Source organism: Ceratina calcarata, unplaced genomic scaffold (genome assembly GCF_001652005.2).
Source record: "Ceratina calcarata isolate Rehan_Ccalc_2016 unplaced genomic scaffold, ASM165200v1 scaffold347.2, whole genome shotgun sequence".
NCBI lineage: Eukaryota > Metazoa > Arthropoda > Insecta > Hymenoptera > Apidae > Ceratina > Ceratina calcarata.
Genome location: NW_017157600.1, coordinates 264,504 through 275,416, shown reverse-complemented (window position 1 = coordinate 275,416; position 10,913 = coordinate 264,504). Strand labels below are relative to the sequence as shown.

The 10,913-nt window shown below is 41.7% G+C and overlaps 1 protein-coding gene across 2 annotated transcripts in view; it reads right to left on the bottom strand.

Annotated features, from left to right (window-relative positions):
- LOC108625133 (claspin) overlaps nt 1-10,312 on the bottom strand; it is a 54,336-nt gene extending 44,024 nt beyond the window's left edge. For both annotated transcript variants that reach the window (XM_018024895.2, XM_026813641.1), the window contains exon 1: nt 9,314-10,312. The gene's annotated coding sequence lies outside the window, so the exon portion shown is untranslated. The remainder of the gene's footprint in view (nt 1-9,313) is intronic.
- Between the last annotated feature and the right edge of the window lie 601 nt (nt 10,313-10,913).

Genomic DNA, 10,913 nt, shown 5'->3' with positions numbered 1-10,913 from the left:
TTTTATAAGCTGATACCATAGATAGTACATTTTGCAATAAAAATCCGCAGTTTCAAAACTGTTGATTCCTCTCAGTTTCTTTAAAAGATATTTTACATGAATTTCTTATTTGATGGTGCGCGTTGAATTAATACATTGTTACATCCTGTAATGGTGTTATGTAATTTTTGAAAGTGTCTACCATTACGGGGTAATGCGCGCCGGCCTTCCACCTCTTGCAGACAGTGTACACGCAGCGTGGCTGGCAAAAAGGCGCGACCTTACGGACACAATAAAGTATCCGACGCCGGTTTTTCGCTCGATTCAAGAGATATAACGGTAATGACCATTACGCCACTGAACAAACCACGTTTCATTGTGCTTCTCATTCAACAGCCGAGAAGACACCGCGCGTCTCTCTTCTCTTATTAAACTGATTCGCCTATGAAACTTAAACAGGTGAACCATAATATTGACACGAAGAAATAGGACTAATAAAAATTAGTGTTATTTATAGGCTATTAAGTTTATGGTTATAACTGGCTGGCGTAATTGATTTATGCAGCTACAGGACTTTCCAGTTCTGAAATAGTTTATTGGACATCTTCGAAGGAAAAACTGGGTCAGGTTTCAAATGGTATCACTTAGGTACAGGTACGTCGAATGGACGTCGATGTAAATAACGACCTGTGCACTAACTAAGATAACCGAGATGGCTGGGATCGACTGTTCTACCTGTGGACCTCGGCTGAAGGCAGGTAACGAACGACTGAAAGCAAAGATCGGTGAGATCCTTGAGAACTAGTCGTATCGGGTGGTGAAAGGATAGGATGGTAACAAAAGAATTATTGACTCTCAGGCGAATGTCAACGTTAGGATTATCTACGTTAACCGTAATTTGTTCTGATTATTGTTTGCAGGATTACTGTCACGAAAGGGAAATTCCAATCGCGACAGTGCAATTAAAGCGCAATTTACTCACTCCTTCTCTTAAAAAACTAGATTATATTTGCTTTTTCCAGGGACTGTATTTCTAAATTATTAATTGATTTCAGAACCTCGTAACAATTATTTCTATCATCCTGTGTGTCTCCGAAATGAAATAAAATCTATTCTAAAGGAGTAACACGCAAATTCTATCTACATGGAACACGTGGATCGGTGCGAGTCGACCGGAAAGCCCGTTGCTTCTGAAAACTGTTCCGGCTGCTAGGTGGAAGCGGTAGCTTGCTCGTTGAATGCCTTATGAACCAGACGAACGGACATCCTGACATTACGTAACATTGCCCCCTCCTGTTTCGAGCAACCTTCTAATTTGTTCTTTCCTTCGCCTGCTACTCTCTCCGTCGCTTCCTTCCCCGTCCGTCTCTCTCTCTCTCTCTCTCTCTCTCTCTCTCTCCTTATTTTTTCTTGCCTCGAAGAAGAAGCCTTTCTCCGGGGACCGGGACGATCCTCGAACGAGGTCACGACTCCGTGCCAAACGCGCTTGGCAAAAATCGCTACGCCTACATGACGCACCGAGGCGTCGCGGAATTCAATACCGTCCACCCTTGAACGTGAAATCGCTCCCAGGAAAGCGTAACGCGGTTATGCTGCGGTCTAATGTATTTTTGTTTCACACCCGAGATATTGTGTTCTTCTTGTTAAGATCGCCAGAGTAGAATGTATGCTTCTCTTAAGAAGAAGAATTATCACCGTACTGTACATTCTTACTACTAGACTGCGGTTCCTTATATAAAATAATTTCTAATGTCGATGTAGAAAATGAATTCTAAATAGGAATTCTTCTTGTGTCTTAGAAATCTTAATATTTACTTCTGATATCTTGTGTATCCTTGGATATTGAATAAATTCTTTATATTTTGTGTACTTGCTATTTTTTTTATAAATGCATTAAGGATGTATTGGCTTTACAGTCAATCCCAAAAGTTTGGAAAGGAAATGCGTTTTTCTACGGTACATAAACTTTTGGGATTGAGTGTATAGCCAATACATCCTTAAAGCTGCAGTCTATTTATTGCGTTATACAGGGACCACCTAAATGTAGACACCCAATTGTCGCTTTTATTTGCGATGTTTCATAAAAGAATAAATACTTTGCAAGAGTTTCTTTTTTCTGATTTTTGAACCCGTATAAATTATTGCCTTGTATATTAAATACCATGATGGTTCGTTTCAGAGGATAATTTTGTATTCCGTAACCATATAACTGATCCGAAGGTAATATAATTTCAGCAAGCCGTAAGAAACGGTTTCGTTTCGACGTGCCCGTTAAAATATGAGATTTTTCGGTCCCGTGACTCGGAAAGGTCACGTACAGATACTGAGAAACGAGGTTCACCGGTGTCGTGGCGCAGCGAGTGTACCGGTGTTACCAGGAAACCACCGTGAACGCGTCTAATGACTTCCACCGCGCGAGAAATTAGCGCAGGTGGTTTAATCGTTCGCTTGAGAGTATGCAGGGGATTCTTTTCGCGGCACGTTGCAAGGTCTCGCGGCGCGAGCTGAACGTTACGAAATACGGGTTGCGTGCAGTCGATCGAACACCTAAAAGTGCCGGACGGGAGCGTGCCTAGGCACGAGAGTGAAATTCTCACTTTCTTTTAATCATTCCTGTGCCGCTAAGTCAGCCCGACAAAAATGTTTCAAGTCATTCTCGAAAGCTCTTTCGGTTCTCATGCATAAAGCAATTGTATCGCTATTATCATTGTGTCGCGTGTAATCAAGCTGATGATAAGTTATGCAGTTTTTTTAATGTATAAAGTTATTCGCTGTTTGCGATTTCGACAATTTTCTTAGCACCTCGGCTTTAAATACCAGAGCAGTTTCAACAGACATCGCACCTCCGCTTGGAAACTCTTAGAGCATGCATTTACCGTAACGCTAAACTGCTAAACTGTTGCGTCTCGCAGGTGGCTTTTCTACTCTCAACCAACGACTTTCATTTTATCTTCTCAACAGAATTTTACATATTTTAATTAATTACGCGAATTCTTGTTAATTTTGCGATATAAAATCTTGTTAAAAATCCTTTCATCAGTATTGATGTTAGGCTTACATTATTTAATAGATCTAGATTTAACGAGCGTGAGGCGGTTCGTTGAAAACCATAAAGTTTAGCCTTGCCTTTGAAGCGCGGCGCGGCCGATACGAATGCGAAACACGTGCTGTTAATTTGTTACGGAGCGACCGGCGAACTGACTACCCTCCCCCTCCCACTGCATTCCCGATACTAATGAAAATTCAGTTTGAACCCGAATTCGTGATTGCACTTAGAATATGCATGCATTGAGCAATACCTAAGCTAAGATCCTTAGACAGTGAAATATAAATTACAAGCAAAACATTTCTTATTCGAATGTTTCTCTCGCATCTACATTAATTATTTTATTAGATATTTTATATAATAGGGAGAAATTCAGCTTGATTTGAAAACGAGTACTCAGTTCAATGTCATATTTTTAGAGAAACAGGAACATCGAGAATACGAGTGCATAATTCTTCGATATTATTAATTCCTTCATTAGATATTTTATATAATAAGGAGAAATTCAACTTGATTTGAAAACGAGTACTCAGTTCAATGTCATACTTCTAGAGAAACAGGAAGATCGAGAATACGAGTGCATAATTCTTCTCGAAAGTACATATTTTTTCATTTTATAGAAGAATATAATAATTAAAATTCATCTTTTCTAATGCATGTGAAGTCTTGTATTTGTAGTTGTTTAATTTTTAGCCTTATCATAACTAATATAGTAAAAGAACAACTGTTTTAAATAAATTTAATAATCGTTGCTACAAATAACTGTTTTATATAATAAAAAATAAAATACCTAAAAAAGGATTAAAAAAACGGCATAAAAAACGACAAATAAATAACAATTTTTATTGAATCGTTCTCCCGATTGAAAATCTGTTTTTCCAGATCGATGAACGGTTTACACGTACAGATCGCTTCATCACGCTCCACTATTGAATAATTGATATCTATTTTGATTTCAGCGAGCGTACAGCCACACACGGGCGTGTATGTATTTTATTTGGCCTCGGTGGACCGTGTCAAAATCCCTCGCCGCGATCCGAGGCTAAAATCCCGTATCGAGGGCCACGATTGGTCGGCACTTGATTGAATTGGTCGCTACCGGGCATTAGGTTCGCCATCCAAAGGATTGGATTCCTATCACAATTATCAACCCCTTTCCTTTCCCTGCCCTCCCTGCCCGCTCCTTTTCGTACACATTTCTAGGCACACTTTGTTTCAAATCCGCTATGGTCTAAGTCTAAAGTTTAAACGCAGCTGTGGCTTTCGCAGTGCCACTGAGAATAAATCTTAACTTGAATTTCAAGTAACTAAGAATATCTTTCCCACTACTATACTCCTTAGATAAATATAAAAATGTCGTATGGATTCAGTGTAACGTTTTATCTCCACTATGTAATAAATGTTCCAGTTTCTATTCATAATTATTACTCACTCTCTTTTTTTTATATCATTTTCAATCTTTAGCCAATGAGCAGAAATTGGGATATTTACTGTACTGAGTTATCTCATTTGGAAACAGAGAAATGACTAATGCAGCATCATACTCTATTCAATCCTGATTAGCGTAATATGATCTGAGATCGTAGAACAACTACCAATTGAACTGATTCATTTCTTTCCCTTCTCAAGTATATTGATTTATAAGTCGTCCGTGTATACAAGACTAGGATAAGTCAGAACATATCTGTAAGTTTAGTAGACGCCACGTAATCTGCATACGTATTACGAATGAAGAGAGAGGTATCGGCGATGGTCTAAGTCTAAAGTCTAAACGCAGCTGTGGCTTTCGCAGTGCCACTGAGAATAAATCTTAACTTGAATTTCAAGTAACCAAGAATATCTTTCCCACTACTATACTCCTTAGATAAATATAAAAATGTCGTATGGATTCAGTGTAACGTTTTATCTCCACTATGTAATAAATGTTCCAGTTTCTATTCATAATTATTACTCACTCTCTTTTTTTTATATTATTTTCAATCTTAAGCCAATGAGCAGAAATTGGGACATTTACTGTACTGAGTTATCTCCTTTGGAAACAGTGAAATGACTAATGCAGCATCGTACTCTATTCAATCCTGATTAGCGTAATATGATCTGAGATCGTAGAACAACTACCAATTGAACTGATTCATTTCTTTCCCTTCTCAAGTATATTGATTTATAAGTCGTCCGTGTATACAAGACTAGGATAAGTCAGAACATATCTGTAAGTTTAGTAGACGCCACGTAATCTGCATACGTATTACGAATGAAGAGAGAGGTATCGGCGAGATATCGAAACAGGATCGACAACCTCCGATGTAGCCAACCGGTATGACCGAACAATTTATTATGAACCTGATTTACGCGAGGCTGATTCACCAGCCAGTTTAATTCAATTATGGATTAATATATCAATGATCACGGGAAATCGTAAGAAACGTGTAACATTTTCTCATACGCTTACAATTATAGCGACTATACTTGTTGTAAAAAAAAAAACAACAACATACAAATGGTTCAAGACAAATTCTACTGTCGACAAATGATCGACAGCGAAATGATTCAACCGCGTCAATCATTAATCTCACGATGGCAAAACACGAATGGAGAGACAGAGCGAACAGTGATAACGCGTAACACCGTTAATCTGTCGTTAATGATGCGCAACAAATAACATGAAATGGTTTTAATCGCGACGACGTATCGGAAGAAAAATCGCTTATCTATGTCCGCGTACGGCGGGGTTACAAAACAGGATCGACGAGCGGCTTGTACAGTCGCTCATAATATTGTCATAAGGCGTACACCTGCTGCTTTGCTGGTAGCTACGAGCCGGAGCCGGCCCGGGCTGTTTAAAGCCACCTCGCGGCTCGCAAGAAGAAGAGCCAATGTACACAGAAGGCGACGAACGATCGCAATCTACTTTGATCTCGATCCGGCTTTCCTATGGCCTCGCACCGACCTGAACACGGATCCTGACCTCCGTTAACCTGGTATGCATCCACGACCCCCGGGCAAACCGAACTTGTACTTACTCGCTTCGTTATCGATCGGATTCTCAAAATATTGAGGCTCCGCAGTTACTCTCGGCCAGTTGAAAATACGAGACGCTACAACCTGGCGCCGCTGTTCCATTTTCTACCGCGTGGGATTATTTTAGACGAATAAAAACAGTTTTTCTGAAACCTTTACTCCAGGCAAAAAACGTGAGGATAAGAACGTAGCTGTTTGATAAAGGTTTATCTGGCCGAATTCTAATGAAGATTTATGTACGGAAAACGGGAGATGAAACGAAGCCGAAATCTCTCCGGGCTTTTCATCGATTTCATTTTTAATATTGTCTGGAGAAATAGGTCGCCGTCCGAAATTAGTACGGTTATAAAACTATTATAGGAATTTATGCTTTCTCTCTGGTATTTTTCCAGCTAATCTATATACGTATTCTATTAACGAAACCGAAACTTTCACAAGCCTAATTCCTCTTAATTACTCGAGTAATCGGTCGCGCTCGTACAGACGATACGAGGAATCTTGCAACAAATTGAGTGCACGCGAGTCATCGGTAAACAAAGATAATCCTTGAACCTCATTTTCACGAAGCGCGATATACCCAGCAGCTATTCGTTTCAATGAAGGGTTTCCATTGACCATCGGGCACACGTTTCGCCATAGACTGTACGAGATAGCACCCCCGCACTCCGCGCGTTCCACGTCCGCATTGAAATAAAAGTTGCAATTGAAAACGATCTTGTTTTTGTTTGCCCGCGAGTCGGATACGCCGAGCCGTACGGCAATAAAATCCAATAACCCGCGCCCGGAAATATCGACGGTCCCCCCCTTTGTTTGAAATGGAAGGACGAGGCACGAGGAAGGAAGCGGAAATATTTCACCGGTTCGCTTTCGACGTTAATCTGACGCCCGACGAACGTATCTCCCCGTGTGACTCTCTTCTAATGGTCAAAGACATTACGTTCTTAACTTTTTACGGTATTATCGGCCGCCCCTTCCCCACCGTTCGCCAGTTTATCATCGTTCCTTGCTTCATTATCTTCCCCGGTCGAGGACTCATCCCCAAGGCATACAGTACCAACGAATATACCATCCCAGGGGTTCTCATCTCTCTCTCCCTCACTCTCTCTCTCTCTCTCTCTCTCTTTCTCGAAACGGCTAACCGAGTCCCTGTACAAAAGCAGGATTCTAATCTACGCAACTGCGTTAGGGCCGTGTAACGGTATTTTATAGCTACCAATAATAGTCGGTCATTTAGCTGGCCTGGAGAGCCCAAAGGGTACAGGCCCTCAGGTCGCATAATTACTGACCAACGTTCAGGGAGGCTCGGACCTCGAACTCTCGGACTTATTGCCGATGGAGAGGTTCCACGGCTCATAAATAGATTAGCCGATGCAATAAACGAACCATAAATTTGCGGATAAACAATTCTCTTGACTAGTGTTCGTATGTATTGGATTTTAATACGAAGCAACATGCAGATTTCATCAGTGGAATTATTCCCCAAATCTATATTGAACATCAAATATATTATTACCTTTTTTCCAAATTAATTACTGTTCATTTCATTCGTCAATTTATACAATAGTATTATATCACTCTCAATTAATATTTCTCATTGTTACATTTTATTAACATTATTTCAGTTTCATGTTTCATTTTTACTTTGTTCTGTTACTGTATTCCAATGCGTTTTACAATCTCGTGTATTAATAAATAAATAAATATTTTGACTGCTTGCAAATTGTTTCTATTCGTTATCGGACTCCATGGGAAAGATGTTTCCTATTCTAAATTGCAGCTCCAATTTTTGCACGATCATCAGCGCTGCGTCGACCGTTTTATTATCTTCCGGTCTGGAGGCGAGCAAGCGCACACAGAAGCGTCGTGTATCTCGTGTGAATGAACAGCGAGAAATTACGCAAAGTGCCGAGCGATATCAACCTAAGAAGCCGACCGTGCGCGCCGCGGACACAATCGCCCGACGATTTGTTTGCAAACAGTCCCAGGCGCGAGAACCGAATCGCGTATTAAAATTGATCGAACGGCCGCGTAACCATCGTCGTTCGCCGGTCATCGATTCATCGGCTGTAACAATAACCCCAATCCGTTCTTCGCGGCGCTCCGACCGGACGACGTTGTCGAAGAATTGCGGAAGCGGCCGATGGCAAAACCCCGGCAAGACGCCGCGGTACCCTTAGCTTCTGCGATCGACGAGCTGCCGACACAAAGAGGCCAAGCCCGGCTTATCACGAAACGCGAGCGACGGTACACATCCGTTATCGTTTCGAATTTCGTGAAAGTCAAATACCGAATACACGATTTGGTACCAGCGAGCAAAGAGGAAACTTCACGGGGTAACAAAATACAACAAGCTAGCTTGGGCTATGGGCTAGAAGAGAACTATTCAGCTAAATATCCCAATTTCTACTGCGTACAAAATTATAGAAAAATATGGCAATGAGTAGGATTTGTGACGTGAACAGAATCTTTGAAGGCTGTGCGTTAGACAAGTAAACGTGGCTTCATCGATTTTTCTTTTGCCTTGTTTTATTGACACGACATTGAAACAGGCAATTATGAAACTGAAAACCTTCGGACGATTAATTTGTTTTCGTGCGGAAGCGAACACAATCAATTTAAACGGACAACTACCGGTATATTATCTCGTACATACGTACTTCCCTCCGAAATCTTCCGTTTAACGTTGACAACAGGAACGTCTCTTCGACTTAACATCACAAACGACTTTCGAAATCGTGTAACGAACCCACCGTACACACAACTATAGAGTACAATCATAACTAGCTCAGAATAGTACAAGTCCCTCTCTTTACTATTCCTCTGGATTGTTCTATTCAATGAGCACACGATTTAACACACATGCTCATTCAAAATGAAAATTCAATCTCCCATCTAGCATCAATGCAATTTAATCTACCTACCACTCATTTGTTCCGATAATAACGTAATTAATAGACTGCCGATGTTTATGCAAATTCCTATCTTCATGAATAAAATTAAGAAAACGAGTGGCACATAAACATTTGCTTTCTCCTTTAAATATTCTAAATTGTATTTCACTCGGAATATTTTGTATTCATTTGTATTACTGCATACCGTGTCTCTTTAAATTACTGAAAAAAAATTTCCATAAACATCCGTAGATTAGTGATTAAAAAATATCTTAGAATTGTTTACTGTAAAATTATTTTCTTAAAAAATGTCGAGTGATGTAATTGGTAAAGCAGACGAACAGAACGTTACGAAATAAATGAAGGAAATGCGACTCACCATTCGAGCCAAGTCCTTGGACGTTATCCGATAAGAAAAGTCTGTCAGATGAGAGAGTATTCCTTTTATTCTAACTCCTTGCTCTTCCTGTTTCTCCTCGAGGTTGTCGAGCAGCTCACGTTTAGGTATACCGGATCGTATCGTCGCGCACGAGTTTTCTATGACACTCCGCGATCAGCTGTACCGTTCGCGTCCGGTTAATCAACAAACACTCGGAACGAAAACAGAAACAGCAACGAAACAGCGGAATAATTCACAGGCACAGCACAAACGAGAACAGCGGCGTCCGAGCGACCCACGATGGTGTCGCGTAAACAAGAGGAACGGTGCCCGACTCCGGTTACTCGTTTTCTATTCGATTCCCGGGTTTCCTTTTCCACGAGCGATCCCGAGGCCCGTCGTCGTCCCGGCGCGGCTTCTCGTTTTCCCTGTTCGCTTCGTGCAGTCCTTCACCCTCGTTGCTCCTCGACCGGGCCGCTACTGGCTCCGGAAACGTGGCTCGCACCTGTTCCACCTATAGATGGTTGTACGTCGCGGACGTTCGGTATATCTCGTCTCGTCCCGTCTCGGCTACGATTATTCCGTCGCGTGCACGGATACACTTTCACGAGCTGCTCCTCTCGTTCGACATCCGTGCCACGTTCATACAACCGAAAACGATTAAATCGATCCTCGATCAAGCGTTCTATGTCATTCGTCACGAGGTTCGTGCACTATTTACATTGCGCTCTCCTTCTTCGTTAACAAACGATCACTCCCGGTACATGAGTCTCTGCCCGGTGTTTCTTCCGTCTAACTTCGACGATTGACTAACAAGCGTGAAAGACAGTTCGGTAGCAAGTTTTCATTGGTCACGATCATCGATTTCACCGGGATCCACGCGCGGCGCCCGTTCGGAAACCAGTTTTCGATTCTCGTCCTGCGGCGAACGGATGCACTCTCTCGAAAAATGCGGCTCGCGTCTGCGCACAGGTTGCCTTCTGTACGATGCAGGCAGGCGTCGAGTGGCGACTGTCGTTTCTTCCGACACTCCGGCTGCTCCTGGCCTGTCCCTTCCCCCTCCCTCTAGCGCTCTCCAGCCGGCGTTCACAGAGGCCGACCACGGATTTATGCTATTACCGCACCGCTGCCACCCCCTATGCTCCAGTACGCCTCCGCCTATGGCTACCACTTCCCGGTGGCCTCTTCTTTTCAATCGCAGCCACCGTGACACGATCCCTTCTTTACTTCCTTCCTTATTTCCTTCGTTCGCAACTCGGCTCGCTTCCACTTAGCCATGTCAATCTTCAAATCGTCAATCGATGGATCCACTGTATTAACACTAAACCTACTATGCATCGATCGAATCAATGATTTCAAGTTCTCCTATACAGAAATCAAAAGTCTATCTATCAGTGTCTATATTAAATTATTGCTCATACATACTCAAATGAAAGAAATAACTTAATTAATCAATTCTTTCACATTCTCTGATTGTATAGATAATTTTTCAATAAAGAATTATTATTAACCCCTTGAACGTGAAATGACGAGTCCAGCTCGTCATAAACTTTCCTCTTTTTCAAGTGCTGACTGAAAATAAATTGTCGTTCAAGGGGTT